Raw genomic sequence first — 24,723 nt, 5'->3', positions numbered from 1 at the left:
AACTCAACCAATCACCGTTCATGAATCATGCACCAATTTAACCTTAACAAGAATATCTTCTTGAAGTAATAGAGGGTGTAGTAGAGTGCATTTCACTTCTTTAGGTTTCACTATTTCTAGAGTGACATGAGTGAATTTATGTGACGCCGCATGGGTAATCGTTGTGGGTGCAGTTTACAGCTTTGCTTTCAAACCACATTCACACGGTGGATTGGCGCTAATTTTTTCCTTGTGATTCCTTCATTCGCGTACGAGATTCTCGACCTCACGGAACTTTAGCGGCCCGGCAACGTGCTGCAGCAGACAACGTGTTGCAGCTCCCGTGTCGTTCGGGCAGTGCGCATGTGCGGGCTGTCGGCTATTTTGACCACTTCTCGGCCCTGGCGCTTCGCGGTGTGCTGCAGTAATCGTGCGCTGCAGGCGCGGGAAAGGGTTAAGGAGTGAAGTATGTGTCTCCTTTAGTTCAAGGCTAAAAGTCTGCTGTCTACCTTATACCGTTCTCTTTATGTTATTTGTATATTTGTCAGACAAGTCGATTTATCAATGTCAGGTTGAGAGATCATAAAAGGTCTTTAGGAGGGGACACCTACTCGCACGTGGCTCAACACGTATCGAAGTGCAAATGCGAGCCTCCGTTCCAGGAAACGGTGACATCTGTGCGCAAGGACAAGTTGACACGCGACATTATTGAGGCTTATAATATAAGAAAAAAAGGGATGTGGTGCTTTAGGGTGCCGTCGATTCATTTACATGAGAGTGAGTTTTAATTTTTAAATCGCTCTGTAACTTAAATTAAACACGCGCCTTCTTCCACACAGTTTGTTTTATGCCTGCCAAGTTTTGGATCATTCTTGCAAAGTTGGTATCCCGAAATTCCGCACTGCATCAGATTCAAATTCGTTTATTCCTAGAACTACAGCGGAGTGGAACCGCTTGCCACCAGCCCTAATGCTTACTAACAACATTGACCAGTTTAGAAAAAATTGTCTGATTATTTCACTTCTGTCTAGTTTGTGGCCTTTTTTGCCACAGTGTGTATTTTTCTTTCAATTTGGTATTTTTGTTGGCATGCAATAGTCAATGTTTTGTTAGTTTTCTATGCTAAAGGCAATACGTGCGTAGATTTGTGTAAACATTTTGTTTTTACCGGCGCACTGCTGCATACTTATTGGTTTAGTGTTTGTGTATATTGTTTCATTTGTTTACAATGTCTGTACAATTCGACCACACTGATGTACCACTCCCCTTCTGAGCCATGAGGATACCTGATATAAAAAAATAAATGAATAAAAAAATAAATTATTCGCTGGAATGTGACGTATGTATGATATGTGGTCACATGGGTTTATGTTGTAGTATTTAACTGTGTGTCTGTTCAATAAACAGTTGTGAGTTTGCGCTGGGGTTTGTTGTTTCTTTCGCTGGCGTCCGTGTTTAAAAGCGCTACCTACAAGATGTCCCATATGAATTTTTTCCTGGGTGGGGAGGTGGCCTTTGGTAAAAGCCAAGTGCTTAGCAGAGGCTTAAGGCCGTGGGTTAATGGGCGTTTTCATGAGAGGTTGCGGCCTTTACTACATCAGGCTGGCCAATCCTGCTCTGGTGAGGGAGTGCGTTACCGGCAATGGTTGCCGGGGTCAGGCCGCAACCCAAACCCCATACGGGGCAGAAAGTTGGAGGCTCGCTAAGAGGGTTCAGCTTAAATTGAGAATGACTCAGCAGGCAATGAAGCGGAAGATGATAGGTGTAACAATAAGGGACAAGAAGAGAGCGGAGTGGGTCCGGGAACAAACGCGTATTAAGGACATATTAGTAGAAATTAAGAAGAAGAAATGGAGGTGGGCAGGGCATGCAAGGCGAACGCAAGATACCCATTGGTCATGAAGGGAAACAGAATGGATCCCTAGATAAGGCAAGCGCTGCTTACCCCCGTGGCGGGCGTGGGACTGAAGGAAGTGCTCTCTTGACGGCACACAAGATCCGGCGAGATAATGAGACCACATGATCTAATACGAATGCTGTGCAGTTCTAAGCATTTCGCTCATTTAGCTTCTGAGGTTGGGGCATTGTGCATGGAAGCTAAAAAGTGCACAGAGTAGTTGGTCACGGGCTAGGAACCTATTTTAACCAACTGAGATGCTCTTTAACCAAAAAACGGATATGAGGGCGTTCTCGCTTTCTCCTCTAAAAAGGAAACTTCTTTATTTCTTTGTATGTAGGTTTTAAAGGGACTTTGCTTTGATTCTAGTAGGTTTGCATAGAAAAAGCCTCCAAAATAAAAGGACAACCTTGCAACTGCAATGCTTACCCAAAACACATATCTGTGAAAATGAGGGCATTTGATTATATCTTCACTTCCTTGTTAGTTGAGAAGCTCCATGTGAAGCTCAGGCGTTGTTCTCCACCCGTGTCAGAGCAGCCATGAGCAAACCACGCACCATATTTTCGTACGTGTCAAATATTCTGAATACTCAAGCCAACAATACATATAGCCAACCAATAAACCGCAGGCTTGGCCCAGTTGTAGCTGGGAAGTCAAGGAGTATGACGGGAATACATCGATGACAAAGATATTTCTACGCTGCTCCCCAGTCTTTGAGATCATAAGTCTTAGGTAACGAAGCATAATTTTTCCACAACATGGCGCATAAGATAGAACTAAAGAAATTTACGCCACCCATCACAGTTACCTCACTCGTGTCCTCGGCACTTAGTCTACTTCAGACGAATCCTTGGAGACGGCCCCAGCGAACTTCGCTTCACTGCGCTATTAAATAAGCTAACTTTCCTTATTAACTTTCCTGCAAAGCACAGTAATGTCACCGTTTTTCGGAAAGTAGCAAGTTTGCTTAGAATTTGCGTTGCGTGGTTCCCTCACGCGGTCTGAATCTGGGAAGCGCACCCCTTGTAAACAGGCGTATTTCAGAAATTTCTTCAAATAAAGGCGTCAGAGACTTACCCGCCTGAAGCACATCTACTGTTAGGGGGACACCTCTGCGAGAACAGGACAGTCAGTGATGACTCGAGATCTCGCCGATGTGCAACGTCGGTTTCCTGCTGTGTTACCTTTTTAACCCTGTTTACACTGCTACGACCAAAAGCGGTTGCCTTTCCGTTGATCGAGACAGCTACAAATGGGGGCGGCTCCAGATGGATCTCAGCAGGCGGAGAAACAGTGAAGGGTGGGGGGGGGGGGAAGAAAGGCCGCTTAACCGGGGATACATTTCTTCAACCGTCTTTTTTTTCTTTTGCGGCGGCTCATGCAGACCCAAGACTGGAAGAAGGTGCACCAGGTACAGCTCCGGGTGCAGCGCCTAAGGAAGAGAGTGTAATCGCAGTTGGGTCGCCCCTCTATACTCCGCAGGCACTTGCCGCTCTCCATTAAGTATTCTGGTGTTCTTAGCCTGAAGGCTAAGGGGGAACCAGCGCATCTCTTGCTTGGGAAACAGAAAGCTGTGATCCTCCCGGGATCTCTGGTACACGACATTGATAAAAAACAGAGAAAAAATGTGGCGCGTTCTGAGCCGTGGTAGAGGATACATGGCACCCACAACCTGCATCCGCTCATTTATTTCTCGCCAAAAAGCGGAACCCAAAGCAGAGGGTATAGTTTTGCAGAAGGGAACAGTAGCTCTCGCTTACGCGCGCCCTTAGGGAAACATTTCAGGGTGGGAGGTGGGCCCCCGTCTGGCTGGGGGTCTGCTACGCACTAGCCTCCAATTCCTCAAGTCCGCTGACTAGGCACTACGGCTGAATCTTTCTTACTTTAGGATTCTCTTCTAGACTCGGACATATATGTCTTTAAAATAAAGTGTTTTTATAGCTGTCTCCCGCATTTATGCTTGGCGCACTAATGCGAATGGCTTCTTTCCCCACTCCACAACGCCGAATGATCTCAACAAGGCATATTGACTTCGAAAAAGAAATATGAAAGCATTGATTCAAATAAACCTTGAATTCCTTTCCTAAAAGAACTTGAGAGAAGCGAGAACATTTTCTGACATCAACGCCGAGGAATCAGTGCGCCAAAACCAATTGAAAGTGCGCATTCAACGTTCCCTAAAAGTACAGCCTCCCAAATGTTTAATATATAGCGGGAGCGATAACCGACCGTCATGTTAGCGACTTATCACAGCGTTCTGCAGCGAAATAGACGAGAGTACACGCACGCGCTTAGGTCAATCTTCAGCACGAGGGTCGTCTGCTACCCTGTTGCTTTGAGAGTGGTACATCCCCAGCCACTGCACCTGAATGACCTTGTACGATACGCTGCTTAGCTACCTTTGGAGGAAGCCAATTGGTCTTGCAAGATAAGAAAAACAGGGGTTGTGTGGCCTTGAGAAGAACAGCGGAGCTGACGACGTTCCGACATCAATGTTCTATGCACGTGCGCGTACCCTCGCCTATTTTTCCGGTGAACACTGTGTTAAGTCGCTGGCATAGAGAAAGGTCATCGCTACTGCTATATTATGAAACATTCAGGATGCTTTACACCAAATTGATTGTCGAACCTTCACACGCGTATTTTGTAATAAAAAAAACAAACCCATGCGAAGGTTTTTACATAATAGGTTAACGCATTTATCAACGACCTAAACGTACACCCACGAGTTGTTGTGCAATAAGTGCAGTATACCTTTTTGCTCCTGCTTCATGTTGAATGCGAATATTTTATTATCTCGTACGGTTCCTTTTTCAAGGTTTTGAAGTAACCATTTTCACACAAAGTAAGACGGATATACGCCGGTGCCATATGGGTCCAGGGATATCAAATTCCAGTTCAGCATACCGCGATATAAAAAATAATTTAAGCTTTTTACAGGATGCTATTTTTCCCAATTAAAAAACTGTCGCTTTAAAATGCACGCCGAAACCCGCGCAGTGTACCGCACATATACGTTTCAGGCAAAAATAAATAGCAACTTCGGCGCTAAGTATTCCTGTAAGCTCCAGTGGGAAAAAGGAGGGGCTTGGACATAGTCCACCAGCTAAGAGAGCATTCCACAAGAGAGTAAGCGAGTTGGCGCTTTTGGGAATAACTACTCTTTGGACGGCCGGGTGTTTTTTTAATCTGCGCATATGCCCTTCGTTGGCATCAGAATAGTCTGACACATTCCCTAAAATATATTTTGCGTAGCCCGATCTCCGCCAACGCTCCGACCGGGGTTGGGGTTGCATCCCATAGATAGCGCTTAGTTGCAAAGCCATAATGCGACACTTGTCCACTGCTTTAGCACTGCCATTCGCTTTTCTTTATATCCAAAAATCTCTGTGACAACGAGGTGTACCGTTGAATTGCAGACGACAGGACGGGAACCGAGTCATCGTCCTGGCCGTTCTCGTGTGTATCAGCTTGTGCGTCGCCGCTGCTGTCGCCTTCTGCCTCCTTTTGATAGGTGAGGAAACTGTGTACATCTGCTCATCTTGCCACGCCGGTTAACCGCAGCACTCGGAACATTCAGTGGCGTAAACTGTGAGAATGAAAAATACGACAATGTTTCTTTGGCTACTCAAACGCGAAAATGTGTCTGTCTGTCTGTCTGTCTGTCTGTCTCAGGTGTTGCAAGTACCCATGTATATTGGAAAGCTTCACTAGTGATTCATGAGTACCTTGCGCGGGACAGTTGATCGAGGACGTTAGTACGCATCGGCCGCAGAGCTGGGGGTCGGGGGGGGACCTGGCCGTCGCCACTAAATAAGGTACTTCCTGTCTCCAACAGTTGGGGCCCAGTTAGCGGACCCTATGGGTGAGTGGTAACCCGTGGCAGGGACCGCACATTTGGCAATTGGCACTGTCTGATGCCCTCGCTGAGCAATCAGTCTTGGAAGAGAGTCAGACAAAAGGATTGGAGCAAAATTGCTTCCCTCATTCCCACCCTTTTCCCATAACCCATCCCGATGTCCAAGTTCCCGTTCCCAGCAACCCACCCTTTCCGGCTTTTTCCTAGGGGGGACAGGAGGGGTCCCCCCGGGCTCATCCCCCTGGCGGTGGGTCGCAAGAAAGTCTTTCCCGTTAATTTCTCTCCACCTTTTGATAGGTGAGGAAACTGTGTAGATCTGCTCATCTTCCCACGCCGGTTAACCGCAGCACTCGGAAAATTCAGTGGCGTAAACTGTGAGAATGAAAAATACGACAATGTTTCTTTGGCTACTCAAACGCGAAAATGTGTCTGTCTGTCCATCCGTCTGTCTGTCTGTTTCTGTCTGTCTGTCTGTCTGTCTGTCTGTCTGTCGGTCTGTCTGTCTGTCTGTCCGTCCGTCCGTCCGTCCCCCCTTCCCCGCCTCCCAGCCTACCTTATTTCAGCGGCCTGGACTCGAGTAAAAATGAATTCTTGAGTGATTCGTTTAAAAGTCAAAACATATTCAACCTAATAAATTGAGAAATATGCTGCATAGTTGTAGGCCATGTGCAGCAAAAATGCATAATAAGGATAATTTGAAGAAGGAGGGCAATTCATAAGAAGTGTTCGACGCGTTTTTTTTAAATAATGGTAATGTGTGCTCAATTTTTTGCGAGAGAAAATAAAAAAAACTCATTGAAAACAGTTTTTACTACGGAATGCATTGAGGGCGTTGCCGGAGCCTCTCTTTCGTGCATTGAACGCTATGTCACACTATTCGCAATACATGGCGCACTCGTGCGAAGAAGCAAAATGGAAAACCGCACAAATCAAATGAGCGGACAGAAACAGGAGGGGAAGCGTGTAACAGGTGGGTTGATGAGACGGCAGAGGCAGTAGCGTGGACAGGGCGGAAGAAGACCATTGTCATTCGATGACGTTTGCAGCGAGGTGAGCAGATTCCAGGAGCAATTTTTATCCAGTCCTTGTGTGTGCCAATGACGAACTTGAGCTCCATGTTTGTGGCGCGGCTTATTGCATTGCCACCGCTAACTTATATTACAGCTCCCACATTTGCCATATGGTGAACTCTACGAATTGGGGCCCGAGTGATCTCTTTCTTATGCCGTTCTTGTCACTTCAATGGCAAACGTTTCTCAGATTTGTGGAAGTAGCAGAAATTATGCATAATATTTTTCTGCGATTTTTTTTTAACCACAAAGCAATGGCATTCTACAGTATTAAAGGTCCTCATCCAAGATCGCAATTCAAGATCCCAATCTTTTCATATCTGGATTGCCCCTAATGAGTCACTAAGGCAGCATCCTACTTTCACGGCAATTATGGCGTAAAGTTTCTTTCTCACGTGTGGCGCCGCACGCGAAAATGCGCGCTGCAAAACTCCATTACAGGGCAAGATTCCTCTGCCGTGCAAGGATAGCTCTGGGATCCAGTTTTGTGGCGAAGCGCTCTGCACCAAAATCAACGAGCCAATGAGAGCCGGGTTAACGTGTGCTGCGATGTGGTGTTGCGGAGACCCGTTCCTTACCTTCTCCTTCGTCGAAGAGGGCATAGGACTGGTTGTCTCGGCCGCCGTCGCCGCTTTTTCTCGCACGCGCTCCAAGTAGTGCGCCTTTGAAAAGCAGCGGCGTTTCTGAGGTTGCGGCGTGGCGCGGCGCGGCGCGAGAATATTGCCACAAGTAAGGAAGTACCTTCATCCTTTGTGAGGTAACGGGGAAAAGTAATGTCGTTTAAACAATTATTGGTGTGTGCCGACTCAAATTGTTCAGATTCACTTGTAGGAACGACGACAATGGGTGGCTGTCCAGTAGACTCTGGTTTTCCGAATAAATGAAGAAAAATAAAGGGTAGTTTAGCCCAATATTTGGGTCTTGGTCTTAACAAATCGCACAATACGTTCGGGTTACATTTTACTTTGTTGGAGCCTGTGACAGTTTACCTTAATATTGGCCTTGTAGTGGCTAAGAACCAAATATAATTGTTATTCTAATTCCTCTGCAGACTCGGGAGACACATCCACGACAGAAGCTACCACTAAGGGCGATGGACGGCAAACCTTCGTAGCTGTTCCTCTAACAATCGAGGTGCTACCAAACAACACACCTCAGGGGTGGAATGTAACGACGCTGGTAATCAAAACGGGGACGCCCGCACAGGTGACAACAAAAACACCCGCACAACTGCCAACGACAACGCCCGCACAGATGTCAACAACAACGCCCGCACAAATAACAACAACGCCCGCCCAGGTGATTACGGCTACGCCCGCACAGACAACAACAACCACGCCCGCACAAATAACAACGCCCGCCCAGGTGATTACGGCTACGCCCGCACAGACAACAACAACCACGTCCGGACAGGTGACAACAAGAACGCCCGCCCAGGTGACTACGGCTACGCCCGCACAGACAACAACAACCACGTCTGCACAGGTGACAACAAGAACGCCCGCCCAGGTGACTACGGCTACGCCCGCACGGACAACAACAACCACGTCCGCACAGGTGACGACAGCCACGCCCGCACCGCTTACAACGGCAATGTTCACACAGGTGAAAACGACAACGGCCGCACAGTGGACAAAACGTAAGTTCTTGTGCGATACCATTTGAGTGACAAGTAACATGAGAGGAGTAAACAACAGAAAAAACACAATGAATCTAGCGGGTTTTAGAGAAAGATAAATGATGAAGGAAGTAGTGATTGTGTTAGTATTGAACAAGGAGAATCACTATTAAACCCGACGCGATTTTTGTTTGGTAATGTTTCTGCCACGGGAAAGGACTTGACCGAATATCCTCCCAATCAATCGAATAATGATTCAGGTGGAATACATTTTTAACCAGTCAATCAGTTGAAGTCATTTCAGCAAACTTAAACAAGGCTGCATTGGTAATATTTTGCGCAAGCATGCCAAGGATTGTATTTGTGTTTGACTAATCCACGGGACGTCACAAGAGAAGACAATGCAAGTATGCTGAGATGCGATCGAGAATAAAACAGAATGCTTGTGGCCGAACAGAAAAGAAAGGGGCAACACTAAATACAAATTTACATGGTGCGATAATCCGTGAATGGGCGCTCGCACCATTTGGTCGTTGTATGAATTTACTCACTCGTGAGCGAACAAGGATTAGCTGACACATCCTTGAAAAACGGGAGAGGGCCAATGTTCCTTATTATTTATAAGTGTGAAAGACGAATGCGGTGACAAGAGTATCGCCTGCATTAGTGGCATGATGCGCCCTGCAGGGCCACTCGCGCTTTAGCTTTGACACGTGCGTTGAGCACGAAGCGTTGAAGAAGAGGTGCTCTGCACTGCGCTCTCATGTGCCGCATTTTGTTGCTCTACGCAGTGCATTTTTATTGTGAAAGCAGCACTGAGCTAATATTCGCGTATATTTCATTCGTAACAGACAAATTCCTCACGGGAAAGCGTTGCATAGCATGTAAAGAAAAGCGATCAGCGCGACAAATTACAAAGCCCTTCGACAACGCGAGGCGGAAGTAACGCGTTCAACGGGATCTTCACATTCATAGCCCATAGGAACAGCTTAGGTGTCCTGCAATTTTTATTTACTTTGGTAGCGATGGTGACAGCGTCGTAACCAAGCGAGCGAAGGCAGAAAGAAAACAGCGGATGAAAGTGTGGTGAAACGGTGAAGTTAGGGCAGTATGTTGAGCCCACACGAAATGCTCGTCGGAGCGTGTGGCGAAGGTTGGAGGAGGAGTTCGGGGGGCACGCTTCTAGGGCGTTGCTTCGCCACTGCCTTCCCCTTCGAAGGCTACTCCTCTGTGGGTGGGTCATTCGAACCACGTTACATTTACGCGGGAGTTTCAGACACGATTTGCACGCTCGCCGGCAACGGCGACACTTAGTGAGATAATGGCAGAGTAGTGCGCGCCGTAGTGATCAGGATGATGTGGCGTGCTAATGTCATCTGCAATGTTTGAGAAGACACCTACTGGATCAATTATCCTAATATTACATTCATAATCATCATCTACTGTAATATAACAAATATTCCTAAAATTCTAAATTTAGAATTTGTAAACCAAGGCACCCTAATTTTCATTCAATTAACCGAAAAAATGAACCCATTATTCTGATTAAAGTTGTATCCAGGCCCAGCCCTCATTTTCATGGCTTCAGTCACTTACAGCATCCGAAAGGAGTTGATCGAAATGCAGGACATCATCTGTACTAAAAATGCCTAGCTCTCTTAAAACTCCCGAGCGCGTTTTTTTTTTCACAGGCAAATTTGAACATTCCGGTTTGGGAAAATGTGTACGGTGAGAGTTTAATATAGCTGTGTGGTGCAAAAGTAATGAATGTTTTAACAAGTCAAAGTAAATATGCGATCAATTTTCTACTGGCGTACAGAAAGCTTTTGCTTGTTTAATATGCAGCAGTAGTTTTCTGCGGTGATGCGAATCTTATTTATGATTTCTTCTTTTCCCTAGATCGCATCTAATTCCATTTCAAGTATTTCAAGTTTGTTCATGGCAATAGCCATTGCTTATTGGTCCAATTATTTTATATCATTTGACAGAAGCACCTATAAATTTTGGTGGACAAAAAAATGCGATAGGATTTTCAGGTATCACGAACTCTACGCAGATATAGCTGAATGAGAATCACAGTGAGGTCAGTCAACATCGATGTGATGTAAAAGAGCTTATATTGATTAAAGTGTTTTAAAGTTCCAACCACCCCCTGTTGGGCAGGAGCTCACTCGTCGGTGTAAAATTGACCCCCAAGGATTTTGAAACACAGGTTTTTGTGCCATGCTGATGGCGTCATTCGTTCTAGTAACACACACTCCATAAAAGCCAACTTTACATATAGCGTTCCGAAAAAGCTGGTGATTACAACCAGACGTACAACGAGTGCCTAAAGTACATCGGTACATCGAGTACATCGAGTACATCAAGCGAGCATTGTTGCGTTTGCTACCTTCTGGCATGGACGAAACAGAGTGGATTATTCACTTCGACTTTGACTCGGGTTACGAGGGAGAAAGTGTCGGTTGTAAATCGTTTTTCTCTCAACAAACGTGCTTAGATTATTTGGTCTCAGAACTGAGAATCTGATATACGCATCCTCGGCATTTTTTTGCTCATCCTGATGTAACATTTCAGACATGAAACATGCAGATGCCAACTCATGTTGCTTTGTGGATACTCTTTGTTGCACACCCGCTACACTTGCGGAATAGCAGCAGATAACTGAAACGAAATTTCTTCTGTCCCCTACAAACTCCTACATTTAAAAGCAGAGACTCAAGCAAAGACATTTGAAATTTCCTAAGCACAGTAGCAAACAAATAAAAAACAGTAATTGTGAGACGCACCGCGGTAGCTCAGTGCCTGTGGATCTGTGCTGCTGTGATCAAGATTGCGGGTTTGATACCCGACCATTGCGGCCGCTTTTATGTTGGGGTGGAAAAGCAAAAATACCCGTATTTTCGAGATTTCGGCGCACGTTAAAGATCCCCGGATGGTCAAAATTTATACGAGGCATTATCTGCGGCTCCACGTGTAGCCGAGGGGTATTTTCGGTGGGTTATCAATCACAATCAACCAATAAATAACTCATGTTTCTCGGATGTACGCCCGCACTCAGTCCTTCATAGTAGTAGTAGTAGCAGTAGTAGTAGTAGTAGTAGTAGTAGTAGTAGCAGCAGTAGTAGTAGTAGTAGTAGTAGTAGTACTAGTAATAGTAAAGTCCTTTATTGGGAAGGGAAGGCCGGTTGGCCAGAGGGGTGAATGGAAATATGAAGGAGGAGGGAATAGGATTTCTCGAATCTTCATGGGTGGCGCAGGCAGATTTCAAGTGAGGTACTAATTGTCCAGTTTGAGTGCCCGATTGGGTAGTAGGCCCGGCTGACACTACTCGAGCCAGAGCCCTCTCAAGGGAAGCAGTGCCAATATGGCGAGGAATTGGGGGTCATGGTATGGGCGGTTAGCTTGTAAACAACCATTTGGGAGTGCGGGTTCGAGAATATATCGATGGTTGGAGAATGGAGCAGAGTGCTGGGTAAATGGTTTAGGTCCTTGATATAGGTCGCTGAACCGTGCGGACAACCACTCCCAGGGTGAATCTATTTGGCTATGATGTGAGTAGCGACAGCAGCATTGGAAAGAGTCTTATGATGAAAATTTTTGCTGGGCACGCTAGAGATGGGAGACCATGTACGTAGCCAAGCAGAGTGGTTGCTGCTAGGCGGCATCAGTGCGCGTGGCGAGCGTGGCCCAGTCGCAGTCGAAAGGAGGTGGGCAAGACAGCAGTAGGGGATTGGTCATCCGGGAGAGGGGAATAGGGAGGCTTACCCTAGCTTGAGGAGTGCGTGGTCTGGTTGGCATCTTCCTGCATCATTTATCAAAGTATAAATGCCAGGTTAGTTTTCGTGCCGTTCTGAGCGAGCATGTTTACCACAGCTTGACTATGGTGAACAGTAGGATGATAAGAAAAAGCCTTGTTGAACTCCTCAATAGCAGTTTTGGAGTCGGCGAGGTTACGAATCTGGGGCAGGTAGTGGAGCAGACACGTTCTACGCAAAATTATCCAGTGAATAGGGAATGCCACGCAGTTCAGCTTCAGTGGGTGGCGGATAAAGTATAGGTTTCGTAATGTAATTGTCAAATTCGGGACATTCTGGGCAATGCCACGCGAGGCCCTATCGGTGTTGGTCCATGCTGGCATCAGTAAAGATATCAATTTAATCTGAGAGCTTCTGTTCAAGGATACCACAAAGGGCTTTTAGGCGGGGACACATCCTTGCTTGGGAAATTCCAGGTCGCTGATGTGGCGACGTCAGGATTGGCCTTTCCCAGGGGGCAGGCGGTGCGTGACTGGCACCGGTGGTGGCAACATGGTTTGAGCATCCCGCGCAGCGAGAGCCGCTCACTCAGACGTAAGACATCAGCGTTGTTCGTGTTGAAGGACAGGTTCAGAAAGCAGGGCTGCCATAGGAGGCAGAGGAGCCGTCTAGCCGTCTTTTCGAGGGCGTCGGTGCGTGTATGTTGCGCCAATCCTGTTATTGTTCAGTTTCGCCCTGTGCAGTACAGATAATTGCTGCTTGTAACTTTTTGAGAAAGTATATACAGGGGCATCATACAGAAGGCGGAATAAAGCCATTGCTCTTGCTACGGTAATGCAAGCCACTTATTGGGCCCCTCCCTACTTATTTGACATTTTAAAAATTATACGAAGCATTGGCTTCCACGTATTTCGAAGTTGCTTTATCCACCACTGTGCGGTATTGGGACTGGCCAGTAGGAGACCCAGAAATTTATTTTTCCTCACATAGACCGAATTCGTGTTTGAGATAGATAGATAGTATTGTGCATATCACAAGCTATCTTTTGCCGTTCGTGAACCACCAAGAACTCTGTTTTTTTTCGGAGCCAAGTCTAGCGCTAACGTCGGAAGGTTGGACGTAAGACTGTGGCCCGTGGCCTGCAACTCATTTATGGTTTCAGTTGACGTGTAGTCTACAGCTTCGGTCCATACAGTATGGTATTTTGCGTAGATGGCGAAACGTGCAGCAGAATTCTTTTCTAGTTACTGTGCAACGTGGGCCATTGCCAAATTGAAAAGCACAGGTCCAGGAATAGAGCCGTGAGGCATGCCTCTGTGTACATAGTAGGTCTTGATAGTCTGCGCCTCTTTAAGTCTCCGCCTCTGTCCAGATAGTAGGTCTAAGCGTTACGCTCTCTCACGCGTGCGTGGCTCTTAGATGTATTGCGCGGTTGTCTAGTAACAACCGCATTCAGTTTTGGGCTCGCTGGCTTGAGAATGCTGTTTCAATTCTGCAAGGATCGCAGTTTGGCTCAAGTTATCAAACGCTTATTCATTTCGATGGCAACGATACAGTCGGGTGTGCCTACTGCGGGAGTCCGATTGATCACTCGTCGCAGCAGCCATAAACACTCGTGCGTTCCTAGGTGTGGCCGGGAACCAGTTTATGATGGGTGGAGCCATCGCCGGAAGTATTCCATACCGTGTGTCATGCGAATATTTTTGGGACGATCGATGAGTTTGCAGATTGTTGGTGTCAAGGAAATGGGCCGAAGATTAGACAGGTTGGAAAGGTCTTTGTTATGTTTTGGGAAGGGATGGATGAAAGTGAGCTTGAGGTTGTCCAGAACAGTACTTGTAGCTCAAATGTCATTGATGTCTCCAGAAGCGCTAGGTGGGTAGCTTCGTCCAGGTTTCCAAGGTGCTGCCACGTGAGCCCATCATGAGCCGGAACCGAACGTATTTGCCTTGGTGGAGGGCAGCCTGGAGCTCCGCTAAGGTGACGGGGAGATCTAGCTCCTCAACATGCTCCGATATTGGTATGTTCTGTAGCGGGGGATGAGAAGTGAGAGAAGCGCGGGCAAAAAGTAGTTATGAGCTGCTGTTTCACAGCTTCAGGGGTGTCCTTTAGAGTGAGCGTGGAGAACAGCGTCGACGTATGCTTGCGCTTGCCGGATATCCCACGATACACCTGCCATAACTTGGAGAGGCCGCGTTCCTTGTCGAGTCCTCTGCAGATGCTATGCCAGTGTTCGTTGGTGAGTGAGTGTTGATATTTCTTTATTAGCTAGTAGTGTTCTCTCATATTAAGGATATCACGGTGACGTTTACCGCTAGCAAGGTACCGGGTGGTTAGAGTTTGAGCTTTCTTCCATAGGTTCGCCATGTGGGCGTCTACAACCGGGGTGTTGTCACAGTCAATATATTCAGCAGAGAGATCTCTGGCTTTCTGGAGAGTAGTCATGATCTGTTCGAGGGATCACGGCGTTGACAAAGAGGACATGGGCCGGTAGATTGTCCAATCAATTCTGGGTAGGCTCTGGTGTGTTCGGAAGTGCTTTCCACTAAGAGTGATGAGAATCGGATAATGTTCGCTGCCACACGTTGTTGTAAAGGGGCTCCAGTCTGGGAAAATCCCAGGTGAAGCTGAGGTAAGGTGTGGGGGAGAGTTTGGTTGCTTGGGATGTAGGCCAATGCGCGAGTGTTGCATTTCATCTTTCAAGATAATGGGTTACAGTTCCGAGGTTTTCTCAAAGTGGCCACCAAGGTAATCTGTTTGAGCGTAACCCCAGGGGTTAGTTTTGGCATTAAAATCCCCGCCATTAATGATAGCTTTTCCGGGATATTTAGGTACCAGGTTCCGAAGCCAGTTGTATGAAATTGATTTTTGAGAGTCAGTGGATGGTCTCTAAAAAACAAAGGCGGCAATCAGTGGTTTGCCATCCGGGAGGCGAATGTCAACAATGACAGCGCCATGATGTTCGGACTTTTGACCAGGGACAGAAATTTTGTAACCCAGGTCTGATCTGACGAGGACCGCCGGAGGCAAGCAAGGTGCTACAGGCGGGGGCTAATCTTGTAATAGAAGGTTCTGTAAAAGTCTTAAAGCCACAGATTGAGGATTGACTCGGGTATCCTGGAGTAGAATTAGGAATGGTGAAATGTGAAGAATGTGGTGGGAATGTATGAGGCCGGTTTGGGTAAAACTATGGCAGTTTCATTGTAGTATCTTCGGCAACGTTTATAGATACTTTTCCAGTTCCGTATCTCCCCGCCGCGGCCATGGAAAGAAGGCGGCCGGCCGCGACTCTCGCCACCGCGGCGCTGCAGTTGCGAGTTGCGCCAGGGGAGCGAGCGTCGTCTGCTAGCGAGGAGCATTCCGCTCGGCATCTCCGATGCTCGCCGCGTGTGGCTGCGTACTGCAGAAGAAATAACTGTTCTCGGACATTGCTCATCATTTTACTGCGGCCGTTACAGTTCGAGATCTATTTGAAATGTACGGTGTTATGCAAGGAGCCGTGTACGTACGCTCACGGATTTAAAGCAGTGGCTAAAATACCAAGAAGGGCAGCGTTTTCAATGAACGTTCGCGTAGCAGTGGCTGTCAAGCATGCACACAAATTCTCTTGCCATGCCAATTGAGCAAATTTATTGCATCACGAATTATGTTTACTGACATGACTGTTGGAGCAGCTTCCCGTTTCGTATACAACATAGGTGATATCGTGTCGCGCAACAGCGCTTTTCAGGAGTGTGTAGGCCCCCGCTTTCTTTCCGTCCTAGTAAAAATCAATTTGCTGACGCGGCTACGGTTCTTCTTCGAGTGCTGCCGTTCTCCAGTTGGCTGGGAGCCGTATTGCCGCACTATTCTCGACTATCTGTGTAAATCGGTGCCTTGCTGGGGAACAGGCGCCTTGGAGAGCTCCAATTGGGAAAGTGATCTGCCTTTGTAATCACCTAGCTCGTGCGCAGACGCTACCTTTCTCTTTTTCGGAGACCGCCGCCGACTCTGCTTCCTCAACAAGTTGCTGGGAAGGTTTGGAAAGTTAACAAAAACTGCACCTTCCTTCAGTTCCCAGTAAGCCCAGCCGATCTCGACGTTTTTACGTTAATGATTGTAATATCCTCTCAGAGAAAATGAAGTCCACATACCTTGCGCGCGCTGCTTTTCTGTTTGTCCGCGCGGGGAATCGCTCTTTTTATTAGGTGAGAAGCTATAGATCTGATGACGGCGCTAAAAAGTGATACTTCTGATTGATTGTAATGTTTAACAGGCTCATGCAACGCAGGCGATGAGGCTCGCCGTAGTGGAGAGCTCCGGACTAATTTTGACAACCTGGAGATCTTTCAGGTGCGCCGAAATCTCGTACACACGGGCGTTTTTGCTTTTCGCCTAAGTGACACTTCTGAGTGTTGCTTCTGTATCTGCCCGTACAGCCAGGTGGCGGAGCACGTTGGCATGCCGGTAAGACAGGCTCATCAAAGAAAACACAGCGTCTTGACGGAGTCACGAAATCCTCGATGAAATCCGCACTGTTCCATAGCGTCACAAACTGAACGCACTGAAAGGCAAGGTTCGCGCACAGGGGTAAAAAAACGCAAGCGAGAGGAAGAAACTTGTAGAGACACGCAACTACGCCGAAACTTTGAGCTCAGCCGTTTGTAGCACGCGTGTATGCATGCTCTTCTGCAAGAGTGAACTCGGAAGAACCACACAAGTGGCAAAAAATTTCGTTGTCTTCTGTTTATTGTAGCTGTTAACTTTAAAGAATATACAAAATTACCCGATGTATGCGCCCACCAACGCACGAAAAGCAAACATGCGGAACGCTTAACTATGTGTTTTTTGCATTCCTGATGCAGTCGGAAGGACAGCATAACGTTAACAGCGTGTGAGCACTGGGATGTTCGCACGCAAGAAAAGATGTGTGCACTTGAACCTCGAAGAGGCACAGAGAAGAATAATCGGCATCATATGAGAACGTCGATTAGCCGGAGAGTACGTGCAACGCGGTGCAAGCGTAGCGCGCGCGCGAGAAAAGTAAATATTGGCACGAAATATAACACAACCCGCAGAAAAAAAAACTACGTTGCATAATAGGTTACGTTGGTCACGTGATTATTTTGCGCTCTTGGAATCCTTCGCCGTTACGCAAATGCCAGCCCTCCCGTAGCGTTCTATCCCGGCATCTTGGGTTGTGATCTGGCGGCGTACCAGAAAAGAAATAACTGTTCTCGGAAGTTGCTCATCATTTTGTTGCCGCGCTATTCCTGTTCGCGATTTATTTAAAACGGTTCGAATATTCAAGGAGATGTACGTGCGCCCAGCGATTTTTAGGGGAGGCTCAAATACCAAGAACGACAGCATTTTAAATCAAGTTTCGCGTAGCAGTAGATGCCAAGCGCGCAAGTTCGTTGAAGCACGAATGATACTTCCTGATAACCATGCGCAGCAACGGCATACTTTTTTTATGAAAGATATCCGCGTATCCTTCGTAGTTTCAAAGAAAACAATTGGTCCGTGGGTAAAGCTAACCAGAAATCCCGGAAAAATTAGGAATATTTGCTTTGAGAGTTGCATTGTATGTTTTCTAGTTATATTGTGTTACCATTATGAATTTTTTGTCTTTGTTCATTTGTCTGTTTTGTTTAAATAATTCTTTTAGCATGAGGCTACACTCCGTCCTTCTCCTCACAGTTGTACATTTTGTAAATGGCATAAGCATGTGCCTCATGCACGATGAATCTGCCCAGCCTCCACACAAGCATCACTGCTAAAGTGGGCTGGAAAATCCCGTACAGCCGACTGCGATTTAAGCTAGTCAGCATTGCACCAAGCCCGGAACATGCAAGAAATAAAACACAGCATGTTGAGGGAGTCACGAAATTCTTTCACCCGCGGCCGCACTGTTCATTAGCATCCCAAACCGACTACACAGAAAAGGCAAGTTTCTCACACAAGGGCGAAGACAAAAGCAAGTGGAAAGAAGAAACTTTTAGGGCAGACACGCAACTACACCGCGACAGCAAATTTGAGCCCAGCGGACAGCCCGCGAAAGCCATTAACGCTGCCACCGGAGCAAACGTTACTAGAATTATTCTAGTACAGTTGGCCGGAGCTACCGCCGCAACCGCCGACACAGCGCAACTCCCGACTGGAGCGTACATCTCAGCGCCGAGGGTACGAGTCGCGCTGCTCTGGAATGGGCAGTGCAGCAACTGAAATGTATCTATTAACGTAGATCTTCGGGGACTGCTTCATTCAGTCAGCGCGTTTTTTGGTAAAATCTTTCTAGGGGGTGATTCAACCTCGTTTGGCAGCCCCGGGAGTTCACTGTTTAATAGTTGCAGCATGGCCTTTGTTTCCGAGGCGTAACTGTCGGAAAGAGTACGCAGCCTTTCTATATCTCTTTGGCGTTTACGGGTGTCCTGTTGAAGCTCCGCGCAAATGACCATTAGGATTTACATAAAATCCGAACTGTCGTGTGGATGCTGTTGAGATGTCGCTGTGCGTTCGTTGCTAGCACTGCGACAACTGTGACGGGTCATCCTAGTGTTCGGGCTCATAAGTTGGGCTGATTTCATAGGCAGATTGGCTGAACCAGTCTTTCGTTGTACCTGCCACTGGGGAGGAGGGCATTAACGGAGCCTGGCAATCTCCTTCTTGAGTTACGTGTTCTCCTCTCGCAGCTGACGGATTTCCGAACGGAAGCTCTCCAGCTGTGCTAAAATTGCCTTATTGATAGATGTCGCCCATGAGGTCCCATCTGACTTCAGAGTTTGGAAATGCATTCCGCTTCTGGAACAGATTTCGATTGGCCACGTACACGGTCCGCCCAATAACTCCGTCCTGAACGCGCTGTCGTGGGGTTGCCTTCCTTCTGGTACACTGCTGGTCCAGGGACAGGTGGTCATCTTTTTTACAAGCCACACGGTAGAGCGTACTTTCACAAGGCTTGTCTTGGTTGTGAGTACGGCCGCAGTTTCTACAGACTGGTTGGTTGGGGTAGTGTGTTATGGCAGTTGAAGCAGACCACTCGCTTAGGGGCATATAGACTAACCCGTACGATGGCGATGTAATATTTGACTACTCGAAGGAGCGTAGGTGAATCGAACATGAGGACTTCTCGATTGCTCTTTCCAATGCGCTGGGCAGCCAAGATGTCCGCCTGATCGCAGCGAAGCCATTGAAGGATTGTTTCATTTGAGTCACCTCCTTCAACTTTTATAAACCCGCGGAATGTATTGGGCTGATTTGGAGACGCCTTGATTTCAGCTGGGACGATGATCTCTTTGTGAGGAATGCATAAAGCGGACATGAGTGGTAGCCGTTAGCTTGAAGGCATGTGGAGGATCGAAACAGTCAGTTAGATGCTGTTACCTGCTATATCGTATCGATGAGCTGCAAGCTCAGCTAGTTCCCATGAGGGGGCTGATGTGCCGATAAGTATTGGTAGTGCGTTTTTTGGGAATATCTTTAACTCTTATTTTCGAAAGCGGTCTTGCAAAGAGCAGAGAGCGGGGCCTATGTACCGGATACAGTCTCGTGATGGGCGTGTTCTTGTTTGGCTTGGCACGTGTCCAGGTTTTCCAGCCGCCGGCTGCATCGTCATCAGCTTCTTCATGGTCCATTTGGTTGGAAAAGCCTTCTTCTTTGATGTATTCATTTGTGCTCTGGGTTTCCACTTATGTCTCATTCATCGCGGGTTGTTTGGTGCCGAATGGAAGAAATGGACTTCGGAGAATATAGCCGGTGTGTGACATGAGCCCTGCCGCGAAAGGAACGCCACGAGCGAGATCACACGCGAGCACCGCGGAGATGGTACCTCGAGCACTGGCGCCGCGCCCATGCACGATGGCTTAGCGGTGGCGATCCACAAAAACCATTAACATTGTTCAGTCTCTAATCCATGGTGGTCGAAACTGGTATGTACAGGTAGCCGGTAACTTGAGGAATCGCTTGGAGACTAGTAAACACTGGTCATTAGAGCAAAACGTACGGTTGGGCGAAATAAGCACGCTGACAAAGCGATACACGTTTGTTGGAGTTCTTGCCTCTCATGCCCTCAAAGTCTGCTCACAGATATACAGAAATGCATCGGTCTGAAGACATTATACAGACACTGCAAGGAAAACTGAGATTAACAGTGAAAGAATGCCTTTGTATACAGAGATAATTCTCGGGTTGTTTTAACAACGACCGTTTTGTATAACGTAATTAAAATCTACCTTATTCTTTGGGCGCGCAAGAAAGTTCAGTACTTGCATCGTTTATTGTTGGCAATAGCACAACGACATCTTCTCCTGGTTTTAAAGTGCTGACCTCCGTGCTCCCATGACGAGGCGAACGGTCTGGCGCGGTAGGATAGCGCTGCACCACCGTGGTATCAGGTCACGGTTTTGGAAATGACATTACGCTACCCCGCACGTCAAGACGGATACCACTGGTAATCTGGGCGCGCGCGCCCTCGCAAGAACGGTGACGTCACGAGAGCCGTCTGGTAAGTGTTCCTTTTGCAGAACCCAATACTGACACGAATTAATGAAGCTGTAGTAATCATTTACGCGTCGATCGATTGTATAATCTGTCATTCTGTGTTCAGTCTGCTCGTTGGCACTCAAATCAGGGAACCAAACGTAAGAGGAAAATTTGTGCAATACTCTTTTAGGACAAGGCGTATCCGTGTGTTCAGAGGCTTTCACAGGTGCATTGTTGGAAAGAAACTTTTGCCGGCAATTGAAATAATTTCTTCTGTCAAAATATCAACCAGAAAGGATCTTCAATAAAGACCTCTACAATACTATATGCACAACTAACATCACCACCATCACCATGATCTACAGCCTACTCATCTCAAACAATAGACACATGCCCTCCTCTATAGTGGCGTCTATACTGGCGTGGAGTCTCGTCCATATACATATGCCTGCTCGAAAGACATCTTTTAAGTGCATTATCAGCAGTCTCATTTAAAATGATGAAAGGCGAAGCTTCAAAGAAGCCTTTTAGTCAGGCTATCGGGGCCGCAGAACACCAAAATCACACGATGATGATTATAATCTGCAGCATGAGGAAGTGGCAGAGGCCACTGCGTAAAGATGGGGATTTACAGGTGATACATAGAAATACGCCCTTGTGAGGGGATTTTCCCTCCAGGCGAGGCAGCCGCCTGTCTCAATCAGTCCTCAAACTATTTCCTCCCCCTGAGTGAAAGCAGGCGCCCGTCTCAATCAGCCCGCACAATAAAAATGACAAAGGGCATTGTGTTAAATACCTGATATGATCCCATATATTCGAGTGCTGAGTGTGTGCGCGACTTACTTCTTGTGTTGTCATTCATCTCTTCTCGATTCCGAAGGTAGCGATCATCAGCACCTACACTCCTATAACCATTACACGGGTTACTGAGGCCTTTTTCAGAGCCCTACCGTTTCCATTTGGTCTCCCGGAGTGCGGATTAACGTTTTCCGGTGCTGATCAATAAGTTCCTCAGTTTTCTGTGACAACTTGGCTTCGAATGTGGGCTGTGCTTCTATGGTTAGTACTGACTCCATGGACACATATCTGAAAGGATAATAGAGATGGTCCACATCCCTGGTGTCATTAGACAACACAACATTTGTTTTCGAGTAACAATCGGAATCCGTCCACTTTCCCTCACAGGGAAAGTGCAAAATACCAAGTCCAAAAAATCTTGCTATCGCATTTCGCGTAGCTCAGCCTGTGACAGGATACCTGTTTGACTTGTATTTGTATATATCTTGCTTTCAATCTCCTCGAGAGTCGGGGGACCTAGCGACGACGGCAGGAAAACCTCCACCAGTAACCGTGGTAGTGCTCACATGTACGAAAACTTGGGGGAGCGGTGTGACGGCGGGGAAAGCAACAGCGAAAATCCCCAACGATGAGACTAAACATGGGTCCTCGGTGCATTTCACCTCAGAGACAAATATTGCCTGTGGTACACGGCGACTCTCAATTGACAATTGAACCCACCCCTGGAAGTGCACACTCTGTATTTGCAATGGGACTCTCGATAGACAATTGGTTCAACGGCCTTCGGAAGGCCTTTGAAACGGCCTCGTAGCACAGGTATAGAAGTGACCTAGAGAAGAAGAAAAAAAATGAATCAAGCTGATTATCAGCGGATGATAGCTCTTAGGGAAATTGGGATTCTGTAACTATTGAACCATAAGCAGCGATAATAAATGGCCCGGGCCTTTTCTTTTTTAAATGGAGAGCATTTCTTTAACTCACGATGTCACCCATTCTTGGCGTTCGTAGTTGTCCGCATCGCTCGCAGGTGCGCCCTCTCGGCGCTATCCTGGCGTGATAAAGGCGGGTGTCGGCGAGGCTGGAACGCACTCGTCGCCTGGCTCTCTCGTCAGCCCCGCTCCTCCTCGCCTACTCTCCGCTCGCATCGAGCGCTCTCTCCGCGTTTGGTTCGCGCACAAAAGGTGGGGGCGCGCACGTCTCGGGAATAACAACAACTGTGGCGTGATCGTGACGTCAGCATCGCGCGCGCGTGGCGCGATAAAGGCGGGTGTTGCCGAGGCTGGAACGCACTCATCGCCGCGCTCTCTCGTCAGCAGTTGCCCCAAGTGCAACAACATTAACGTAACGCAAACTACTTAACGTCGTGCGTCCCCGGAAATGCTCTGCATTTGATCGGGCCCCTCGCGAGAGAGATGTTTCTGCATCGCTTCCCCGTAGACATCGTTTGCAAAACACCAATGTTTGTGCTAACAGGAAGTTGCGATGGAATATGGCGCTGGTATACCTAGCCATGGGTAGTTGACGTCAATTTCTGAACCCTTCTCAGCTGCACACTAGCCAAGGGTGCGAACATAGTACCTTTCTCTCTCTCTCTTTCCATCTCTCTCTCTCTATCGAGGAAAAAGACGTGACTACTGTTGCCATCCAGTATTCTTGAAGTTTTCACTAGTCACGAATACATGTGGTGCTTCTCGCCCGCAAATACACATTGGACATGGTGGACCGAGACTTGTGTAGTTTGCATTGCGTGTTTCCACTGTTGCGACCGAAGGTAGCCAATTCTTCCAGAGAACTGGTTTTGCTGCAAATTGTCGAGCGTTTTCAAAATTTTTCTATTTGTTTTTAATGCGACAGCACATGAGCCCATGTGTGTGTTCTTGCAGTTCTAGCAGAATGAAAATTGCGGCGGGATAAAGTGACATGAACGCGGTATATAATATGTGTATTTATGTGTGTGTGTAAATAAAGTACTGACCGCTCTCCGCACGGTGGGCGTGGGCTCGGCGTTGTATAACTGAACATCTACGCTTTTTCGTTGTGCAACTAGAAAAGAATGCGCATGTTTCCGGGGAGCTTTTTTATTAATGACGTTTCCAGAGTACTGACCAAGGCAGTACACGGAGTGATTGCTTACCAGAATTCCCGGGCATCTTAATCCAGACTTCGATGGCTGGCCATTCAAAGGTTTCAGGCCCAAGAGCTGCGACATTTGTGGATACTGTTCCTCGAACAACCCAAACTCTTATGGAATAGCAGTACACGGAGCAGAAATTATCGCTGAAGGAGGCATTGGTGCTGTGATTATCTCGTGTCGCTGTCTTCTGTCTTTCCTACGCACTCATCACATTAAAAACAGAGTCTGAAACGTCTGAAACGGAAAAATTAGAAATACCCAAAACAGTATAGCAAAAATATTAGTACGGAAATGCTGAGCATTGTCTACTAAGATAATATTGCTTTGATCAACTCAGGTATAATCCTAGCTCATTTAGTTCCGTTTTACTACTGTATTCAAGTGCACCAGTTGGAATACATTCTCGGCATACAGGAGACCCTGTGCATCCCATCCTTTCACAGTTCCAGAAGGGCCACAATCATCGGAATCTGTAGGTCAATATCCCTTTTGCTTTCTTTTTCTCTACTTTTTGAAAAAATAATGCATGGATGCATTTTGCAAACAATCAGTGCATTTCTTCATTTTAACAACACGGGATTATCCAAGGAAGGTCAGCAGAATGACACCTTGCCTGTTATAAAAGCGACATTGAACCTTCTTTGCAGTCCCGCCAAGAAGTTGACTCAGCATATTTCGAACGTCCCAAGGCCTTTGATGCTGGTAATCACGAATTACTGCTATGAAAATTATGCGCGTGAAGCCTATCCCATAAGCTTCGCCTGTGCTTTTTTGTAAATATTTAAGGCAGTTATAACTGTGTTTGTTATGAATACCTTAACTCCCTCCCTTCCTTGATGATTTCAGGGACACCTCGATTCTCCACACTTGACCCCCTCTTCTTAGCATTTTTCTAATGAGGTTCAGCTGGCCGTACGCCGATAATTAGAAGCTCTTCGCATGGTTTTTTCACCGGATTATTCCCTCCCACTGAAAAATGACATGAACACAATTGTGGTTCGGTGCGGCAGCAGCTATTTAATGCTGAATCTCTCCAAAACAATCGTTAGTTTATATACTCGCAAGTTTTCGCCGATCATTTTTCATGCTTTAGGCCCTGCAAACCTGTGAAAAGCGCTACCGTAGTTCGTAATTTGATTGGAATTCA

Source organism: Haemaphysalis longicornis, unplaced genomic scaffold (genome assembly GCF_048455015.1).
Source record: "Haemaphysalis longicornis isolate Haplotype H1 unplaced genomic scaffold, Haemaphysalis longicornis Haplotype H1 scaffold_5, whole genome shotgun sequence".
Classification (NCBI taxonomy): Eukaryota; Metazoa; Arthropoda; class Arachnida; order Ixodida; family Ixodidae; genus Haemaphysalis; species Haemaphysalis longicornis.
Note: the sequence above shows the minus strand (reverse complement) of the source record.